The sequence below is a fragment of the Periophthalmus magnuspinnatus genome, chromosome 5 (assembly GCF_009829125.3).
Source record: "Periophthalmus magnuspinnatus isolate fPerMag1 chromosome 5, fPerMag1.2.pri, whole genome shotgun sequence".
NCBI lineage: Eukaryota > Metazoa > Chordata > Actinopteri > Gobiiformes > Gobiidae > Periophthalmus > Periophthalmus magnuspinnatus.
In genome coordinates this window covers 3,623,575-3,645,566 of record NC_047130.1, presented here as the reverse complement: position 1 = coordinate 3,645,566, position 21,992 = coordinate 3,623,575, and the positions used below count along the sequence as shown (strand labels likewise).

At 40.8% G+C, this 21,992-nt stretch overlaps 1 protein-coding gene across 1 annotated transcript in view; it reads right to left on the bottom strand.

The window, feature by feature from the left end:
- The window catches only part of suclg2 (succinate-CoA ligase GDP-forming subunit beta), a 98,880-nt gene that overhangs the window by 13,613 nt on the left and 63,275 nt on the right, over positions 1-21,992 (bottom strand). The gene's annotated exons all lie outside the window — the stretch shown is intronic.

Genomic DNA, 21,992 nt, shown 5'->3' with positions numbered 1-21,992 from the left:
TATGTGACAGCACTATACAGACAGAACATACCGAAACATTTACATACCATTAAAAGCAGCAGAATATGGGGATCATTTCCCTTATTGTGTTCAAAGACAATTTACAAAGTATATATACCGAGTAGCAAAGGAAGCCAGTCATCACACTTGTGTATGTACTTTTACACAATGTAAGCACTTGGTAATTAGCTTGCTAGCTCAGTGGAAAAGTAGACTGAGCGTACACACAGGATTAATCCCCCATGTTTGTTTATAATCACTGCTAATCTGTGAGCGGCCATTTGGATGAGCGGCTGTGTGTGCGCGCGTGTACGTGTGTGTTTTCTATGTGGTAATGATGTTTACAGGGACCACAGATCAAGGACTTGGATAGCTATCAGAGCAACAACCATGGCACTGTCCCCTCAGAGCGAGCCAACTGACAGTCTTATGAGAACCAATAAAAAGAGCGTACAACTGGTAAAGCAGTACCCCTTTACTTGTGTACTTCAAATCTATTTTGTAATTTATTTTGTAAATGATTAAGATATTTTGTTGTTCTAATGATGTTGCTGTTCAAAATGATTCTAAAACACTTAACCAACATCCAATACACATGCTGTTAAAAGTGCACTATTTAACTTTTCCAGTGAGGGGCCTGCTTTGTTCCATAGTACAGTATGTTACTGCTTTGTCTGTGAATGTTACACAATATAGCATTATACTTATTCATCTTGTGTTTATCAGTTACAGGTGTTTTATTGCTAAACAGATACCGGTGCATTAAAAAAAATAAATACAATTGTTGTTACTGTGAGTAGGCTCGATTCTCCACAGATCTGACCTGTAACTTGGCCTGGTGCCACCACTTCCTCGTCCCTAAGGATATTTTTAGTTTTATCGAACACAGTGAATATTCTATGCAAAACAATCACATCTCCATGGAAACAAGCAGGTGGAATACTCACCACCAAAAAAGTTATATAATCCACTTTTAAGTAAAACATAATCTTGTGTATAAGAGAATAATCAAAGGTCATTCTGTGTCCATTCTAAATAGGACAACATTGGATTTATACTAAAAGAAACATGTGAACGCACTACTGGGTCCGTGATCAGGCTGACAGCCGCAGGGCCTGGCTGTACACTTAGTACATTTACATTAACCTTGGTTAGCTACAATCATTTCTCTGCAGGACCATTTTAATACAGTGTCGTCCATTGTGGCCGTAAAGCCGCGACTAAACGTTACGACGCTAATAGAGACTGTTAAGTAAGAAGGCCAAGACTCACTTGAATGCCTCTGAGGCGATTTGTATACATGCTTTTCATACATTTACGCTCATAATAATGTGCGTATAATTAATCCCGTGAAATACTAAAGTAGCTGGAATGATTCATAATGTTCCACTATAGACGGTATAGTAGAAAAAAATCATGTCCTCATCTCCCAAATTATAAAGCAACCTTAAAATATAAATTAAGCTGCTCTCACCAACACAAATTTGGTATGAAAAAAAAAAACAAAAAAAAAAAAAAAAACACCAGTGCTGCACACACATATTTATGCAAGGAAATAACAATACTATTTATTACATTATTGAAATGAGACTGCCTGATTTCCAAAGCAGTTTTGAGGAAGTATATTCATATATTGTCCCTGGGCCCACTCACAAAATCTATATTCACCGTGGAATATTCAAATACAGGTAAAAGTGGCACATAACAATATGTATGTGTATTCTGAATAAGCAATGTGAAGCCTGGGTCTACTGTGCACCATTCCATAGAACCTATTATTTATACAGCACAGATCTGCCTACATAAACACAAAGCCCGCACACAAACGTGGCACAGAGTAGCCACTGGGGGGCAGTAGAGTTTCAGAGGCCTTGTGAAGCTGCACAGGGGGAAGTCTCTATTCTCTCTATATATCTGCAGACCATTTTTCAATTGTGCCTCTTTTGGGAAGAACCATATTTCTTCCATTCATGCGTCTCCTATTGACAACCATGTATATTAATGATACATAGGACGTGATTTATGCTGCTTGGCACAAAAGTAAATGCAGTTTATAGAAATATGGATGTAGCTGGGAGTTGCACTTTGCTGGAAGTTTGTCTTTTTGTAATTTTTCTGGTTGTGTTTTGCATGCACTATTGCAAGCATTGTGGGCTGCATCAGAAAACGTGTGTGAAGTTTATCATGGAGTTATTGTTAAGACTTTAAGAGAAAAAACAAAACAAAAACTAAACTGTTTCAAGACATTTACATTATTTAGCCCTAAGGTTGTATTTACACCTCTTTTAGATGGAGGTGGTTTCAATGGATTTTTGCCTAGTAATTGAGGGTTAAAGGTGCTATATGTAACTTTTCTAGTGGGGGGTTGGCTACTAACTTGTCCCTTTAACTTACCTATCTAGAATTTATTAAAGTGCAGTTTTTTAAATCCTCAAAAATGCCTTGAAAACAATAATCAGTGTCACCTCTCCACAGATCTAAACTGTAACTTTGTGGGACCTCACACTTGTCTCCATGGAATTAGATAACAAGACAAGTAGGTGGATCCTCAACCACAAAAGTTGCACCATACACCTTTAAGCTCACAAATGTGTGAAATACTCCAGTTTCAGTCCTTGATTTAAGTGTAAGAAGAGGATCTGGAAAACAATTATAACAAAGTGGACTTAAACTGCGATAGAGTTGCATAGTTTACATACTTCCTGTAAAAATGTCTAGGAAACAGATTTCCTCTGCAAAACATCTGTGGCTGAGTGGACTGGATGAAAACCCTGAGCTAAATGCAGGTCCTGGCATGATGCCCTTTGCAATCAAATGTCCACCTCGGCTCAGCTCCACTGAGGCGCTGAGTGTTTCGGAAATCCTATCTTCAGGTATGAAATGGCAGTGCATACTCCAATCTGTCTGAAATCTCCTGCGTCTCACTGGGGAGAGTTGTCGCGGCAACCACAGCCTCCCTCCTTAAAGGTATTCATTTCAGGTAAGTTGGCAGCAGGTGGATTTCTTTCATCAGAGCTCAGCATAAAGGCATGGGTTGTAATGTAGCAGCTCACGCTTTTCAGGGATCTCTGCGTAGCAGTATGGCCCGAGCCACTGCCTTATGTGCGCCGCTCAAATGACTCTCATTTCACAGAACAGGATCAGTGCTGCTGCCCGTGCCAGCCCCACAAGGCTTTTGTGTCAGAGGCAGACAGCACCTTTTCCATCTGTTTTTATCAACTCCATCAGCTTATTGAGGACAAAAAAAAATCTCACTCAACTGTGCATTTTTATATTTTTTTCATGTAAAATTAAAATTACATATGTTATTACAATTCTATACTAAATCTCCATACTATACAAATAATTATGTCTGGTACTAATTAGATGTAACTGGTTTTCAGTGAAGAGTTAAAATGAGAAACAAACCATCTCTGGAATCCTGACTTCAAACAAACATGGTGATTATACAAGCTGTGGTTTTCAAAGAAATGTCCAGATTCTTCACAAAAGCTTTTTCATAACTCGTACAGGTTATGTGTGACACAATGCTTCTGAGAAAAATACTTCACAGACTTTCACAGTATCCAGTGAGAAAGCTGCTGAGGTGTGGGGTCAGAGCAATCAAGGCAAGTAGTGCTTGTCTAATAAAATCTAGGGTCACTGCGTGTCAAACGTGCACCTAATTGGTTGTAAATTTTATCCAAATAATCCTGTTTTCCCACACTTGTGCCTGTTTGAAGCACGGCGGTAGTCACAGTGTCCTTTAGTAGCGGTTCTGAATGTCTCATTAACTTTTGTTGTAGTTCTGTGCTACGGAGGCCATGCTGTGCCACACTGTCTACATGTACAAGCCTCTAAAACAACTTGTCGTCTTCTCCAGGTGTAAAAGCACTTGTGTACTGTGGACCACTGCAGGCTCAAACAAAATAATAAATATTCTAATTTGCAATGTAATATTGATGTTCATGCCAAGTCTGCTTGCCACTGCATGCTACTGGAAAGCTGTATGGCGAGCAAGGCTACAAAGTCACTGATTATTCTGAACAGGGGACACAGGAGAATGGCACATCACATAGGAAGTGGTATTTAGAGACTTAAAATATTTTGAAATAAAAAGTGAAACAGTTCTTTCATATACCAACATATATGTTTAAATTTAACTAACGTAAGGCTCTGTCATTTTGACAGTCTAGCCTGAGACCAAACCCATAACCTTCTGGCTGAGAGATAGAATCCCTGCTAAGCACTGTGACATCTTCAAAAAAGTGAGTTTAAACTTGTTTTGAATGATGTCGCATTTGATGATTCATCAGAGTGAAAAACACTGTATTCTTTATCATTCTTCGAGCACACTATTCTTGGCTGGTGTGAATTATCACTCAGATACACATTTCCATGCCCACAGCCCTGTGCAGCACAGCTAATCGCTGCAGGAAAAAGAAAAGGCAGAGCATCTTGTTGTTCTTTGTTAGTGGAGCGCTGATAGGAGCAGAAAAAAAGCCATGGCTGGAGATGGGCGCTGTGGCCTATTAAGGGCTATTGTTCTGTGTTATCTGGTGGAGACAGCCTCTACAGTCGCTGCCCGCTTTGGCAATCCTTGTTTATTTGTGTGATCTGCTGGGGACTTGGCCCTGGGGATACAGGTTAACATGCACAACTTCTAAATTAGGCTGGCCTCACCGTGCCAATTACAGCCACAATCTCACTTTATGTAGCTCAAAATACATTTACAAATATGCATGCAATGATAAACTGTCTAATCATGCAGTAAATCAACTGGTTAGACTCTGAATATCCAGGTTCTCACAAGTTTACACAAACAAATATATGCCAGAGAATACGCTTTCCAATAACATTCTACAGCACAGACAGAGACGATGTAATTTTAAAATCTTTACCCAAAAATATGAACTCGCCAATACTTTTTGGCTGCTAAAACAATGTGTTCAAATCAATTATCTTTGCGCAAAACATCTTCGCCACAAACAGGAAACGAAAACCTCGTCTACAAAAATAAGCAAATTCTGCCTTGTTACGGAGAAAATGATAAACATCAACATCTGTGACAAACGCGCACTCAGACTTCAGACGGAGCCAAGCAATTCCAAAAAGTCATTTCATTCCTTCCGAGACTCGTACGCCGTAATTGTGCCTCACTTCACAGCTGAATGAGAAGTCTTGCATGCTTTTTGGATGGAGCTACTTTCTACGAGAGCAGTGCATAAACAGACATGCAAACAAACGCAAACACTAACCACCTTCAGCATATAGTATAGGATAATGTTTGGAAGGGCATCTTAATTAATCACAAATAAATGTATGTTTATGCAGTAATCATAAAAACAAGACAAAAAACATTTTGAAAATACATTTGTTATCATTTTCACAAAAAAGGTTAAGTTAATTTGTGAACTTTACTTCAATTTTGTGAACCAATTTATCCAGTAACTGAAAGTCATATTATTCTACTATTTCAATCTTCTCTCATATATAAATTCTCAGCTGTTTTAAAAATGTCCGCTGTGAACTGAATCCTCATTTGGACACATATAGAGACACTCTTACAAAACCTGTCAGAAAAATCCCAATTTAATTTTTGTCGCCCAAAAATTGCACAGCCCCGGTGTTTGGCATATGAACCCTATTCTTTGAGGGTAAGAAAAGGCTGAAAGGGTGTGTGAATGACAGTGAGGGAGGTGCAGCGCTCGCTCCATTGTAGGCTTGGAGGGGCCCTGGCAAAGAGGGATAAGAGGGAAATAATTATCCGGCCTGCTGAAGCATGACAGGCCCTTCTTGGTTGTGCTGAGGAGACAGACAGCGTCATGTCACGGAGCGTCCATGTCCTCGCCACAGACACCTCCTGACTGATGACTATCTGCACTTTCACTGCAGGGTTCACCATCCAGCCCTGCCTCCTGTCAGGTCCATGGCCGGAGATGATGTTCTTCACCTGGGAGAGTGGGATAGCAGCACACAGCTCTGGTCTATATGAGACTTTTTACTTAAACATCTGATTAGATATAAAAACAGGAAAACTTGTTAATTGCAGTTTAATTATTGTTTAGTTTGGTGGGGTAATATGTTTTTTTTACATCAATCAAGTGACAATTTTCTTTCTTTTTTTTTTTTTTACTTTCTTCAAAGACAGAAATCACCATATTCCTGTCTGTAAAAACAAGCAAAGCATACTGTGGTTGTATCCTTAAGCAAGACACTTGCTTGCGTCAGTCTACCCCAGGGCAACTGTGGCTGAGTGTAGACTGTAGAATGAAGCAATAATCCAATGCAAAGTGTGTCTTGAAAGTTGTTCTTTAAAACCAATGCATTATATTGGTCCCTCGCTATATCGAGGCGCACGTTTCGCGGTCTCGCAGAATTTTTTGGGTGCAATTTTACATGCTTTTTTTTTACAGCGTATGATCGTGCGTTGTGTTCTGCGTCCTGATTGGCTATAGGACTGTAGACCATTGTTAATCAATCTCCTTCGTTCCGTGTCTCCTGTACAGTACAGAATGCGTGAATCACTATTAATTAATTAAACAGGAATTAATTTTACAGCCTTAAAACATATAATAATTGTAAAAAAGGGAGGGACCACTGTATTATGATCTGACCGAAATATCAAGTCATCAGATGGAACCTGAAAAAGAACTTTCCTCTGCTTGTAACAGAGAAATGTTAAAAACACTGGTCGATTACAATTTTTTCAGCAGGTAACAGGGGGATCGAGAGCAGTTGGAAACATTCAGTACATTGTTGTAGCCAGGAACAGATGTGACACTGCTGAAGCTCTCACAGACCCTGGCATACCCGCAGTAGCCCAGAAACTTCTAAACTATTTGAGGTATACAGAACAACTAGTCAAAAGTGGACCTGAACATTTAACCATCCTAGAAATGTTAATGTGCAACACCAATTTGGTTGTCTGTCTGTGCAACGTAGTTATTGGCTACAGCCCATTGACAAAATCATTACAATTATATTACCACCATTAGGAACCATGTAATGACCAACAGATAATTAGCTCATTAATAAGGTGTGTAAGTACAGTTCATGTGACGTACAGCACTAAAGCACGAGCAATGGTACGTGGCCAGTGTAGCGCGGCAGAGCTTTGTGGTGAGCGGAGAGTTTGTCAGATGTCAGCATGGGATGTAGGACTGGTCACCCGCTGCTCACCTCAGGGTATTACAATGTCCAACACACACACACACATAAAGCTCACACTCTATAACACACACACAGCTGCAAGGGGGCTGCACAATTGGAGCCAGTGCGGGGCCAAGCATATTATTCATCCCCAGAGGGTGTCGTGTCACCACTGACAGGTAGACATAAATATTCCTCAACCTCCTCACCGCGGGTTAATGGCTGTCCATCAGGCTCCAATGAGACACACATGCGTACGTCGACACAGCGTGGACACTTTAAAACCAAATCCAAGGTCATGTATGGGAATGGAGATAAGACAGTAGTCATTCTGGACTTGTGACATGGTGCAAATTTGTACGCTACATCTCCAACTTTTAAAGAAACTGTATGTAAGTATGTAATGTAAATTTTATATTCCATAGATATGATTTAACTGTGTCCGCAGATATGGTGTAGAGGTGATCAAAGCTTTTACTGATAGCAACTGAAATGCCCGTGTATTCTAATTACAAAAACTTTGGTCATGATGGTCATGTTGTTTATGTTATAATGCGGTGTTTCGGTTCTCAAGACGATTATCCGATTACCAGAAAGCAGAATGAGCCTCATAGGCGTCTCTCATTTGGGTTGCCAGTTTCAATGCTGAAATCCAGTTGGGTTAAAACCTAAAAGGACTCTCTCGGATCTGAATCCTCATTACCTAAACCCCAGCAGCTGCAGCCAACCATTAATCAGTGCCTCTGCTGCTGTAGTATGCTGTACATTGACAATGAAAAAGATGTGTCTATGTTCTCTATATGCAGGTTAGGACACTGGCAGCCCAGGTTCATTTTAAACCTGTGCACGCAGGCTACATAGTTTCTTTCGATGTCTTTAAATTTCAATATGATCCCACACAATAAAATCTGACCCATATGTTTCTACTTGAGGGGCAGCCCATGACTTTTCCTATAAAATGGAGCATATGCATAATAGTTAGAAATGGGCATACATAATCACTGCTGAGACCGAATACAACAAGCTACCAAATGAATTTAAAAGAGCCAACATTTTCAGCTTTGTTTCTAATGCTGCTTGGCCAATCCTAATTAATTTATTGTAATATATGCACACAGAAGGTCAATTATCCAAATGATTCCAGTTCACTCTGCACCTGATCTTGGGAGCCAATGAGCCGTCCAAAGGGCAGATGGGTGTGCTTTGCAAGGCAAATCATTGCCCCCGAGTTTCTCTTTGCCACCTCCCCACCATTAGCATCTCTAAATATGCTAGACACATTGGACAGACACCATTCCACAAGTGGACAAACAATGTAGCATGGTGCACATGTAGGGTCAGAGTCACCGGATTAAGTGGTACAATATATAGAAGAAGAAAATTATAAACGATATCAAAACTAAATTATGCCACTAAAACATAACCCCACAGCAGGAATATCCTAAAAAAAAAAAAAAATGTTTTGAATGAAACACACATGGTTTGTATCTATAATAATTATAGAGGTTATTCATTCAACTCCATTCAACACTACTCACTAGTACAAAGAAAAAGTACCCATGATAAATACTGACTGCCAAAAATTATTGTTCCATCCATCGCTGAACAGTAAGTAGAGCCAGATCCTGTTCTGACCACCTAAGCCCTATTATTGCTCAGTAAGAAGGTTGTGTGCTCTATTCTTTGCATTCCCCATGTTCCTCGGGTGCTCCGTAATCCCTCATAAACATAAGAAATGTACAATACGTGTCTAAAAGTGGCAAGAAGGGGATCTACTACTCCTGACAGTTTTCTAGATGGGGGAGGATAAGTCATATGGAATAGGTTATATGCAAAGTGAGACAAATTTCCCCGCAAGGAGTTCAAATAAATGAAAGAAAAAAAATATTAAAATGAACAAACGCAAATGAGTTTGTAGGCTTTTCCTCACCACTGAAGTCAACTGCAGAGTGATAATTATGTGCTTATAATACAGATTCAATGTGTATAGAGTTGACACGTTGAGGCATTCTGTCGCCCTTTTCCACTGTTATAAAATGCCTCAAGTTCCTTGTTAGTACAACATTCTTTCTTCACCTCCAACCTTTGCAATAATTGGCAAACTTGTTAATTTACCCCTCCACCCCCAGACACCAATTAAAAGGGTCTATAAGTAACACAGTGCAACAGTACGAAAACAATATAAGGACAGATTCCAACGTATCGAGGGACGGGGGTGTTCAGTCATTACCATGGTGACACAATGCTCACATTAGCAAACACAGCCTGATGCATTTTCAGATTGTCTAAAAATTCAAGATAAAATACAAAAGTTATTTAAACAACACATTTCAGGAGCTGGTGATCAATACGGTCGCATTTAGATGTTTGCTTTTCAACAGAAAAAGGTGAGAATTACTGAAAAAAACTGATTGCTAATGCGAGCTAGCTTGTGATTGTTATCGAATTTCAGGGGGACTTGTCTGACAAAACAAAATGAACTCAACTGTTATGGCTCCAGTTTTGTCAATTCTCCATTATAAAATTATCCATCCATCCACCCATTTTCTTCCGCTTATCCGGGGCCGGGTCGCGGGGGCAGCAGTCTAAGCAGGGATTCCCAAACTTCCCTCACCCCAGACACGTCCTCCAGCTCCTCCGGTGGGATCCCAAGGCGTTCCCAGGCCAGCTGAGAGACATAGTCCCTCCAGCGTGTCCTGGGTCTTCCCCGGGGCCTCCTCCCGGTGGGACATGCCCAGAACATCTCCCTAGGGAAGCATCCTGAGCAGATGCCCGAGCCACCTCAGCTGGCTCCTCTCAACGTGTAGGAGCAGCGGCTCTACTCCGAGCTCCTCCCGTGTGACTGAGCTCCTCACCCTATCCCTAAGGGTGCGCCCAGCCACTCTGCGGAGGAAACCCATTTCGGCCGCTTGTATCCGCGACCTTGTCCTTTCGGTCATTACCCAGAGCTCATGACCATAGGTGAGGGTAGGAACGTAGATTGACCGGTAAATCGAGAGCTTCGCCTTCCGGCTCAGCTCCTTCTTCACCACAACGGACCGATACAGCGACCGCATCACTGCAGACGCTGCACTGATCCGCCTGTCAATCTCCCACTCCATCCTTCCCTCACTCGTGAACAAGACCCTGAGATACTTGAACTCCTCCACTTGGGGCAGAGACTCACCACCCACCCGGAGAGAGCAAACCACCTTTTTCCGGTCGAGAACCATGGCCTCGGATTTGGTGGAGCTGATTCTCATCCCAGCCACTTCACACTCGGCTGCAAACCGCCCCAGTGCCGCTGCAGGTCCTGGCTCGATGAAGCCATCAGGACAACATCATCTGCAAACAGCAGAGATGAAAAATCCTGTGGTTCCCAAACCAGACCCCCTCCGGCCCCTGGCTGTGCCTAGAAATTCTGTCCATAAATATAATAACAGAACCGGTGACAAAGGGCAGCCCTGGCGGAGTCCAACATGCACCGGGAACAGGTCTGACTTACTGCCGGCAATGCGAACACAGCTCCTGCTCCGGTCATACAGAGACCGGACAGCCCTTAGCAAAGGGCGCCGGACCCCATACTCCCAGAGCACCCCCCAAAGGACACCACGAGGGACACGGTCGAATGCCTTCTCCAGATCCACAAAACACATGTGGACTGGTTGGGCATACTCCCATGAGCCCTCGAGGACCCGATGGAGAGTATAGAGCTGGTCCAGTGTTCCATGACCAGGACGAAAACCACACTGCTCCTCTTGAATCCGAGGTTCGACTATCGGTCGGATTCTCCTCTCCAGTACCCTGGAATAGACCTTACCGGGAAGGCTGAGGAGTGTGATTCCCCTGTAATTGGAACACACCCTCCGGTCCCCTGTCTTATACAGAGGGACCACCACCCTGGTCTGCCATTCCAGTGGTACTGTCCCCGACCGCCATGCGATTTATAAAATTATGTTAAAATAAAAGTCTAACTTGAGTAACAGAGCTTGTGACAGAGCAGTGCCTCTAGCTAGCTTCACACCCCCCAGAAAATGTTGATGATTTCAGCTGCAAAGTATCAATATACTGATGGATTGTTCAACGTTTTCGTGATTCCTGAGACAAAACAGCAGGCGGCAGTAGTGATTCCCAAACATGACGACTGCAGTAAAGGCACTCAACATTGAATATATGAGTAATTCTGAAATTATAGAGCAGGCACAATTCACTTGCTGATGCTCGCTCATATCCTCTGGGTCTTGTGAGGTTTGGGCGAGATTGTGCTAAATTGTCAGAAACACACAAAGCAAGTCGAAACACAGATGGGCGTAATCAGATCACAATTTTCCAACAGCCACACATGAATACATATGCTGATTGGCCATGTTAGCACTTCTCGCTACATAGCCTACAGTGTGAAAAGTGTGAACCTTACATTCTCTGTCTTTTTTCCGCCTGTCTCGTCAAATCCTGGAATTGTCTAGCCTGGTGTGCAAATGAGGAGGTATCTGAGTTCAGGAAAAGGGGTGTCGGGTGAGGTGGGGGAGTGGAAGGTTAGCTAAGTCTGACACTACAGACTTGAGATGGAGCTCTTGAGAATAGCGTAGCATATCAATTAGCCATTAAGGGTTTGCACAGGTATTAGAGGGATCAGAGAACCCAATGAAGGCCTCTAGAGGAAAAGAAAGAGCCTGCGTGGGTTTTCAATCAATGCAGGTCTTATCCAGGGGCACGGGTGGAGTCAAAAGGCGGACAAATAAGGTGACCTCTGAACTGTTGCTATAGACTATTACTTACAGACAATCGGACATGTTGAGTAATTCTACACTTCCCATATGTGTAGGATGTAGGTGGGAGTATTCTACAGAGATTGAGAAATGCTTTGCAAAGGCTGGACTAAACAGCAAAGTAATTACCACAATGTGAGCGGTTCATTTTTGCTGGAAGTATTAAAAAAACACATTAACTCCATAAGTTGCTGTATATATATGTACTTGTACTTCTAAGCAAAAAATACAGTGGCAAAAGATCAACTTGACGTAGTATAGTTTAGAAATTCTGACACTGGTTACAGATAGTGATATATATTGCCTTTAAGAGGAAATGAAAGCCATCTTTAAAAAGGTAACTGAATAAATCCACTTGTGTTTGAATATAGGACTGCATTAAACAGAGAAACAATGAACCATAATACGGCAATATCACTAAAAGAGCAGCTCGTTATAAGGATTATAGTCATTAATTGTTGGTTTATTTGGTTGGGGCGGGGAACAGCGAATTGTAGCCATGAGCTAATTTCCATCTGTTGTCCTGCATTTCTCATCAACACACTCTTATTCATCTAACAGCGTACATGGACGTAGAGGGAAAGCGGGTGAAATGTTTCGCCTAAGGACACGACAACAGTATGCCCTAAAGCCACTGCTGCCCCACTGTGACACCTGTAATTAGCAGAGGCTTCCCATCCAGTACTAACCAGGCCAAACCCTGCTTTCCTTCCAAAATCTGAATGCGATCTGGCAGTCTCAAGGTGGTATGGCATTTGTATTTGACTTATATCATCATATCGCCCAGCTCTATGTACATTTGCGACTTGTTAAAAGCTTTAGACAAACACGGAAATGAATAATCCAGTTTATTTTACCTCGACTTCACAACCACCCAAAAAGTAATGTGTGAGCTTCTTTTACAGATGTTTCACAGTGTTTGAACGGGCAAAAGACATGATAGGTTTGTATCTCTGAAGTGTGTGGGTTTGTTCAAAAGCCGCACTACAGTCCTCTCATCCCTAGTGGCTCCGTTAGGCATGTTCCACCAGGCTGCTGAGTGGCACATCCAATATGGAGTTAGATTTCAGGGTTACACAAGCGAGCACAGCCATTTTCCGCCCGCTTTTGGTGTCTTAATGCTCGCAGCGCACTTTGATGGGGTGGAAATGATGGAATGATTATGTATAACCGCTATATACCACATAGATATTCAATTGAGTCCATTTGTATTCAAGGTGCTTTTGGGGAGTAATGCATGAGCTACATCACATCACCTGTCAAGTCCTACAATTCAGAAAGTAATAGTTTTCAAATAAACTGTTAAAGTAATGCTAGCCTTCGCCAATTCATCAAAGCACCAAAAAGCTCCAAAAGTTTGTCCAGCTGCAGACATTAATGTATCTACTGATTAGAAGCGCAGGATTTTATCTTTAGGGTGGCATGATGACTCGCAAGATCACATCGTAGCAAGACACGTTTGAATATTGCACTGAGTGGCCTTTCTGAGGGTTGTCTCCAGGTTGTCCAGATCAAACCATGAATCAAACAAAAAACAAAAGCAAATTCTTAGCCTGAGATCTGCAAATGGCTTCATTGGTGCAGCGCTGTGGAAGCTGACATCTACTGACATGCTGGTCAAATAAAAGATGGTGTAAGATTTTCATACAGGGAAACCAAAGTATGTTATACGTTGATACACATGAAGAGCCGAAATGTAAATCATAATTGTATAAGTACGGTAGGTCCTTAGTTCACACTCCCGAGTACTCCCAACTTTACATTATTGTTTTAATGATGTCCAATAAGGATGTAAATTGTCTCAAAGTACATTTTCGATTCACACGCTATTCAGCTTTTAGTGTCTTTTCATTCTAATTCTGACATTATTCCAAATACCTCATTGTAAGTGCTTGCGTACCTTCAGAGGTCACTGCACCCTTGTTTGGGCAACACTCCAAGCAGAGTGTATACCCACCACAAGTCTCAGATATTTCGTGTACTCCACCTTTGGTCAAAGATACTGGCTTCTCTTACCAGAAAAGGGAACAACAAGATAACTCATGGCCACTATTCTTGTTAAGGTGCACCAAACACGTACCTAAAAGACTTGTAGGAGTCCAAACAGTCAGGGGGGTCTCAAGTCTCACCTCTCATTCCTTTTGCCAGTGGCTGCAGTAAAAGTGCACCTAATTCATTCTCCTTCAGTCCATAAACCGTGGCAGCAGGACCTTTCAAACGGTCAGTGCCACCCTCCCACCGCACGATCAACTCTTTCAGCTTCTCGAGAATAAACAGGCACACTCCATCAACACAGCAACCCATATAGCATTCGGCTACTCCCTGGCCGTGCCGCGTGTGCTGTGAGAGAGAGTGCAGAACGGAATGGAAGTCTTCTCTGGCAAGATGAGCTCCAGTGATTACAGGCCGAGACAGTTTTCTAATTATTCTGTCAAACATCAATCGTGTGGGCTGATGCGGGCCGTCCTGTGGCCTGATGGACAATGTAATCACCACTGCGCGCCTGCTGCTGAGCCCCCGCTCCTCATGTGCCATGCCTTCTCCACGCCTGAGCATTCCCACCCTCCGCCTCTGTATCTCGCCTCTCAACATGTCTGATGCACTCATCCTGTCAACATCACACATCACAGTGCATTTTCTACCATACAATCGAGTTGTATGGGAAATAAAACACGCTGCAATGGGTACAAAAAGTTCTCTTATCTTCATTATAAATACAAATGCATCATTAATTAAAGTATATTGTATTAAATAAGTTTCTTTTTTTAAGTAAAGTTCAGAGATAAACTGATTAGCGATAAGGTAACCAGTTTTGACAGGTAAAACCTCAAGGTGTTAGCAGTAATCAATGTCCATAACTTCAACCTTAAATGACATACATGAAAAAAATGTGTGTGTGTGTGTGTAGGTGTGTGTGGGGGTGTATGTGTGTGTGTTAACCATGTTATATTGTTGTCCGCTCCTCAAAATCATACCTGGTGTTGTATTTTGCTTCATTTAATCTTTTTGCATTTTGCCCAAATTGTTGAGTCACAGGTAAAATAATAATAATAAAAAAAAAAAAAAATATCTGTCTTCTCCTGCACTGTCCATAAGCCATCACCTGACTCATTCTGTGGCTAAATTGTGCTCACAAAAAACATATATCTCTATTATCACAGTGACATTCAATAACTTTTAGAGCCACACATCTCCATGTACCACTAGGCCTACACTATATTTGCTTAATACTATCTAATTCTGTATTTGTGAACAGTGAGATTATATTAAAGGAGAAAAAGAACATTGCTTTAAAGTAAAGGACCATATTTTAAATACTTATTGGTGGTACAAATGTTGTGTTTTGTGCCGCTTTAAATAAATGTCAACTAGAACATCCCCAAAAGGTTGTTGTCTTGGCAACCAGTAAGATCTTTTCATTACCTATGTGAAGAGAGAGCAGCAGTGTGGGGCCAAATACAGGAGCTTATAGTGAAATGTCTCAGTATGCTAGAATATTCAACTTCTTATTACATTGTATTGGATTTTGTATGTAGTAGACCTCACCCAAGCTATTAAATAATGTAAAAGATCAAATTGAATGTATTTTGAGTGCAATAGGTGAGAGGACATTTGAGTTGATTAATGGTAGACTGTGGTGACTATTCCTTAAATGGCTTATGTTATGGTTTTGAATGTATCAATGAATGGATAGTGTAATGGGTTAGGCGAGTTCAATCTGTGCTTCCTGAGGTGGATGGGAGCATAGGTAACAAACTAAATTTCAACAAAACACGGCTCCAAGTCTGTTTTTGACAACCTCATAGCATGTTAGAAATTAATGTTGATTTAGAAAAAAACAGGACTGTGCTTCATTTAATGTCAACACTGCTTTACTTGTACAAGACAAAATTAGTATTTTTAGCATTGTGTAATTTAAGCACAACATCAGTATTGTGTGAAGAGAGTGGCATATATTGACTGAGAAACTGTGAAACTGTGTCCCACATCACAGCTGCTTATAGAACAAGGCAGCCGCAGACAGTCGTGTCAGTTTGGACAGACTATTCACTACTCCACTAGATCATATAACACAATACTCGACTTGTGACAACAGGCTGCCATTCATGAAGAAAAAAAATATAATAGCAAGTAGAGAGTGATGTCTGTGAGGAGTGGGACGCCAGAAATAGCATTTGAGTGGACAGGTTGGTTTGGATAGGATTTCAACATCAAATGTGAAATGTTATGGCATAAAGGAATGTATAGAATGCACTAGAGATGGGCAATATACCAAAGTGTCAATAATAAGTGAATGATGCTTTGAAGATGTGCAAAATTATAATGATGGATGTCTCTCAAAGCACCACAAAAGTGCTAGTTCAAAATAATAAAAAAAGATCAAAACATTATTTCACATTTATAACATGGTTCACCTTTCGTGGCCTCGCTTTTTTTTTTTTTCACTGCGTATGAACGTGCATTGTGTTCTGTGTCCTGATTGGCTAAGGGACTGCAGACCATTGTCAGTCAATCCCCTCCATGCCGTGTCTCCTGTACAGTACAGAATGTGTTCAGTCAAATTTACATAAATGTTCGATCGCAGTGTGACTCTGAAGTGCTGTATGTTTGCAAGTTTTCTCCCCAATGAAACGTTCTGCACCAACAAAGGCACCTATTTTTTAAAGCTATGAAGGTTTGAACTTTGAGAGTGTTTAAACAAGAGAAATGTGAGAAAATGTTAATGCCTGTCTGAGAAAAGTGTATAAAGTGTGTGGTGAGGGGTTTTACAGCCTTAAAATAAATATAATAATTGTAAAAAAAATAAGCTGACCACTATTGCGTGATAAACAATGGACCACTCTATAGCGCTTTTCCACCTTCAAGGCACTCAAAGAGCTTTACATCATGGAACCACTCACCCATTCACAAATGTACACAGACACTAGGAAGGAGGGTTAAGTGTCTTGCCCAAGGACACAACAGCAGCATTCATCTGTGGGAGTTATAACTGCACCGTCAGCTACTGTCACCAATAAGGGTATACAGTGACATTTCTGCACTTTTTGTGGGTTACAGTCCTTTAACATTTGTCTGATACTTAAAAACCTCAAATAATACATCCTAACTATAGTTATCATGGGACTATGGGCTTAGAATATGTAGGAGAACAACGGATTTTTACCTGTGAGTCAATAATTCATGCAAAATGCAAATAGAGCATTTTTGAGAGCTCAGAGAGGACAACTTTGGATTCATGGATTAATGAAACAAGTGTGAATGAAACAAAATACAACTCCAGGTGTATATTTGATAAGGAAATAACAAAATAACATTGTTAAAAACTGTGTCCTTTAAAATGTCTGAGAAAGCTGATAGACAAAACTATTTTACATGTCCCACAATTGAACCTAACAAATACTTGACATGCTCTAGAGTAAAGGAGCTTTTGAAAAAGAGTGATTATTGAAAGCTTAAATATATTGGAAATTGTGTTTTTTTTTTTTTCTTTTTTTTCCAACACAGCTTGAAGAAAAGAAGCAATTATTTTAAATGCCAAGGTCTATTTTGCCTTTGTGAGTTGTATTTCACTGGTAAGACAGCGTTCACTTAAGCATTCTCCCTGCACACACCACACGTTTTAAGGAGTGCAGCAAAGCGGTAGGGTTATGGTACGGTGAAAAGGAGAGGCAAAACTGGTGAAAAAAGCTCTGTCAGTGAACCCTACAGAAACCTTGGGGGCTTGGGCAGCAGAGAGGAGGCCAACAGGGTCCTGTATACGACCACAATCAGGAGGTTAATGTGAGCCGTGAGCAGCCCAGAGCTTTGTTGGACCAGACAAAAGCCTGGACACAAGCCTGATCTCTAAATATAGTAAAATGTTCTTCTCAAACAAAGATACAAAGTAGTACAGGGTGAAAAAACAGAGTACGTGTTACCTTCACTGAACATCTGTTTTTCATATGCACTCCCTCCGCTGTAAATGTTTGGGTTAGGGACAAAAGTATCATAAATCAAATACTAATCAATAGTAAAACTAGTATTGCAACTACATACTCATTTGAGCAAATATCAATACTAAAAAAAAAAAAAAAGTTACATTCACAGGACAGAAATGAAACTTTCCTGAATAGCTTTAAAATGATCTTGAGCTGTATCATAGACTGGTATACACCTGGAGGATTACACAGACTCCACATAGTAATATAAAAGAAGTTTTTTCTTATTTAATGTTGATTACATCACATTCTATTGCTATTGTGGTAATGTAATCAGTATCAATTGGGGTTGCCATGTACAAATATAATGCATTCAATAATCCATAGAAACATAACATGAGAACATAACTGAAATCATTCCAGATCTTATTGTGCCAATTCTGCATTTAAGTCTGATATAATTATTTTATTAGTTTATTTGTTTTGGATTAATACCCTAGACTGTGTACTGACCATCGACTGAATTTGGAGCTGATTTCCATATTTGGAACTCTGACCGCGAGTATCATAGCAACCAAAGGGGCAGTCTGGAGCGAGGCCCACGCCACTCGTTTAGCGGGGAGAGAGCACTTAGCAACGCTGTCAATCAAACCTGTTGTTAATTGTAGAAGGAGCGGCATCGGGGAGAGAAGTCACCTGATTTGTCCCTTATTAATGTTCATATCTTGAATTATGACACAATAGCAAAATAAAAAAATACGGATTATGTAGAGCGGATTAATATGAACATTTTAAGACCACAATGATGAGGCTCACTGCAGCAGTTACAAAGAGAGGGGTGATCATTTTTTAATGTAAAGTGAATTGGAGCCAGAAGCGTACCCACAAGCACTTCCTACTTGCAACGCGGCGGTTGTCCATTTATATACGCAGTCTATGGTTAAAACATTTTTCACAATTATTTTTTTCTATCTTGATTTTGACAGCATGTATACTTTCCTTCCATCTGCACTTTATTGTGTAGTAAGAAAAAAGTGGTAATTTCTCCACTGAAATTAATTAATCACTCAGAGATTGTGGCAACTAAAGCTACTTTGAAACAGGCTTCATAGTGTTATACATTAGTTTACACATTTTTTTTGTTTTTGTTTTGAGACCTAGATCTAACACATTATCTTTTTTCTTTGTTTATTAAAAACATGCCTATTTAAAGACGACCATCTGTAAATGATCTTTGGTGTGACTGGCATTCAGCAAACAAACCAATTAAAAGGACTTCATGTTCCTTTGATATTTTTTGCTGATAACCGCGGGAGGGAAACAACGCTTGAAGAAAAACAGGTGGTCAAAGTTCAGATTTGAGCAAACAATAATATTTTGTATGATTTTCAAAGGATTGGCAGAGATAATTTGTCTATGTTTGTGAAAATATTTATTTAAAAAATGTTTTGCAAGGCACTTAAAAGGCAAAGCAATTCTCCACTTTTGAAACAACAACCCATTAAGTATATTTACACGGCTGTACCTGTTTTTACTGCCTTAAAACGCACAAATAAAACTAGTTCATTTTAAATGGTTTGCAGTGGTCCAAAGTTTGTCCTCACTTACCTTATGCATTCAGAGCATCCTAAATTATTCACCATGAGTTTATAGCTGCTTTTCACAACTTTCACAGACCAAATCGGAGTTTTGCCACCGCGGGAATGCTAACAACAACTAGCATGCTAACACACGCTTCCTAATTATACGTCTCTTTATGACTGATTGCAGACAGGATGCAGCGGACATATTTTGACCTCAAGAACTGCTTATACAATACGTCCGTACTGATGCAAGCCAAATTTTAATCTTCGGCCTGGCAGTTTGCACGGCCACATCTTTAACTCCGCTAATTAATTTACGACAACACCAAACAGCTCTCGGTGCTATTAACCTGTGTTTCAATGTAGCTGCGGTAACCCTTCCAAGCAAATTCATAAATATCCCTGACATTAATAGGCTCCCAGGACAGGAAAGGGCGCTGCGTTCTTGCCATACACGCCTCAGAGAACACCAATGATCTCATCAACTGTTTGACATGATCATCGCTTGGAGGGGAGAAGGGGAGAGATGGGGGGGGGCGGGATACGGGTGGACAGTCCCAGAGCTGGACATGTTGGTCTGTGGTGGTCCAGCTTTCCTCATGTCTCTTCCATGGACAGATGGATGTGAGGGAAAAAATCTAATTGGTGGCAAAAGGCATGGTAATGGCAGATGGTTTACATGGACAGAAACTGAAATTAGAAAAAAGTGAGGGGAAAAAAAAACAAACTAGTGTGGTGACAACACTGGCTGGAAGCAAAATGTACCACATATAAGCTGAGGCATTATGTAGAGTTCACGATCCTTGACGATGTGGAAACCATGTGTGCACTGTGAGTGCGGCGCATTTCTCACTCGCTAGGCACGGGATTCATGACCACAGGGCCTGAATGGTTAACCAAGCTGCAAATCGGGTGTTTATATTGTTTCCTTGTTTGCTGTGGGTTGTCAAATATGAGCAGATAGGCATAAGAGGCCGGAATGAGGTCGTCATAGCCTCATATGCACTTCACAACACACATCTGGAATATCCATTATTTATTGATATTGAATACTGCATGGGGTATTCCAGAAGATGGCATGTCAGGTGAATTATAAGTTAACATATTTTACTTATCTTCATCCACTTTTGATAAAAGGACAGGTCAAAGTACACTCTATAATATACAAATATATTTAAATCCATCCAACTTTTTCCTTGCGCTCACAAACACATTGGCCCATCGATAGTATTCACATGTGTGACTTTCCAGGCATGTGCAGATGGCAACTCTACTGATACTTAAGAAACTCTTTTGCAAGAATAAAATAAAACACACCTTTAAAGGACATATTAAGAGGAGTCACACTCAGTGATGACATGCAGACTTAAGACTGTGAAAAGCAAAAAAACTAGAATACTTTTTTGAATTCCAGGGTTACATTAACCGAATATTAATGTTCATAGAGAACAAGTATCTCAACCAAGAATTGAGTTATAAAATGTCAAAACGACTTGGATAACTCTGCAGCACTTTTCTATGTGATGCCATGATGAACAGTTTGAATGTGGGTGCCAACTTTCCGACACTTTGTTATGAAGTGAAACATTGGCAAGACAGCCGCGTGACAGCAACATGGAAAGCTGAAGGCTGCTCTGGAGTCTGGAGGAGATTTATGCCGTTTCCTGTTTGGGGAGCATCATAAACTAAAAAGATAGGTTTTAGATGGTGAAAAAGAGGTAACATGTTAAAACACAGAATAACGCAGGTTTGTAAATTAGGATTAAAAGTGGGGATAGAACAGAAGTTTGTTTAATATCGGAGGGGTTTCCCAGAGATCGGTATGGGTCTAATATTTAGCAGATATTTTTTTCTGCTCCAATCTGTGCATGGCCCTGTGTTATTTCCAGTTTGTCCTAAGTGCATCAGTCTTTTTAAACAGAATAATGAGTAAAAATATATCTAAATTTTCACAATCATGCAACAAATATATATCCCAAATAAATACATTTTTTTGTTACTATTCCATAAAAGACAACACACACATATATTGAGATAAATATTGGTTATCAGCCACAACAGCCACAACAGCCACACAAATATTGAATCGTATCGGCATAAAAATATCAGACCATCCTTCATTAAAAGATGGTCAAATCCTGAAGCTGTGATAGATTAAAATTTACTTGCATATTTTAGCCCACTGCAGTTTCATTAGATTCTATTGTAATGCCTGGAAGTGTCGCGGTTTAATGTGAGATTGTGAGGACGAAGATGTGTACATTCCGTGCTTGATGTTATAACTCGCACATGTGGCCCATCACCAGGTGCAGAGCAACTAAAATGAAGAAACTCCTTTAAAAGCCAAGAGAGAGAGAGAGCAGGAGAAGAAAACCAAGCTCCCGGCTGCTTCTCCCATCTTTCCCGAGCCCGACTTCACAAGGTCGCTCAATCACACGCACAGCTCCCCTCCCTGTGGCTTCTGAGGGCCCTATCTCAACGCTGGCTCCGCTCCCCCCGGCCCCATGGTGCAAACCAGGTGCAGCGATGACAAAGCGCTCCTGGCAGCAATAAGAGAACAGAGAGAACAGCGCTCAATTAGCCCGAGCTCCAATCCCGGATCCTCTATTGAT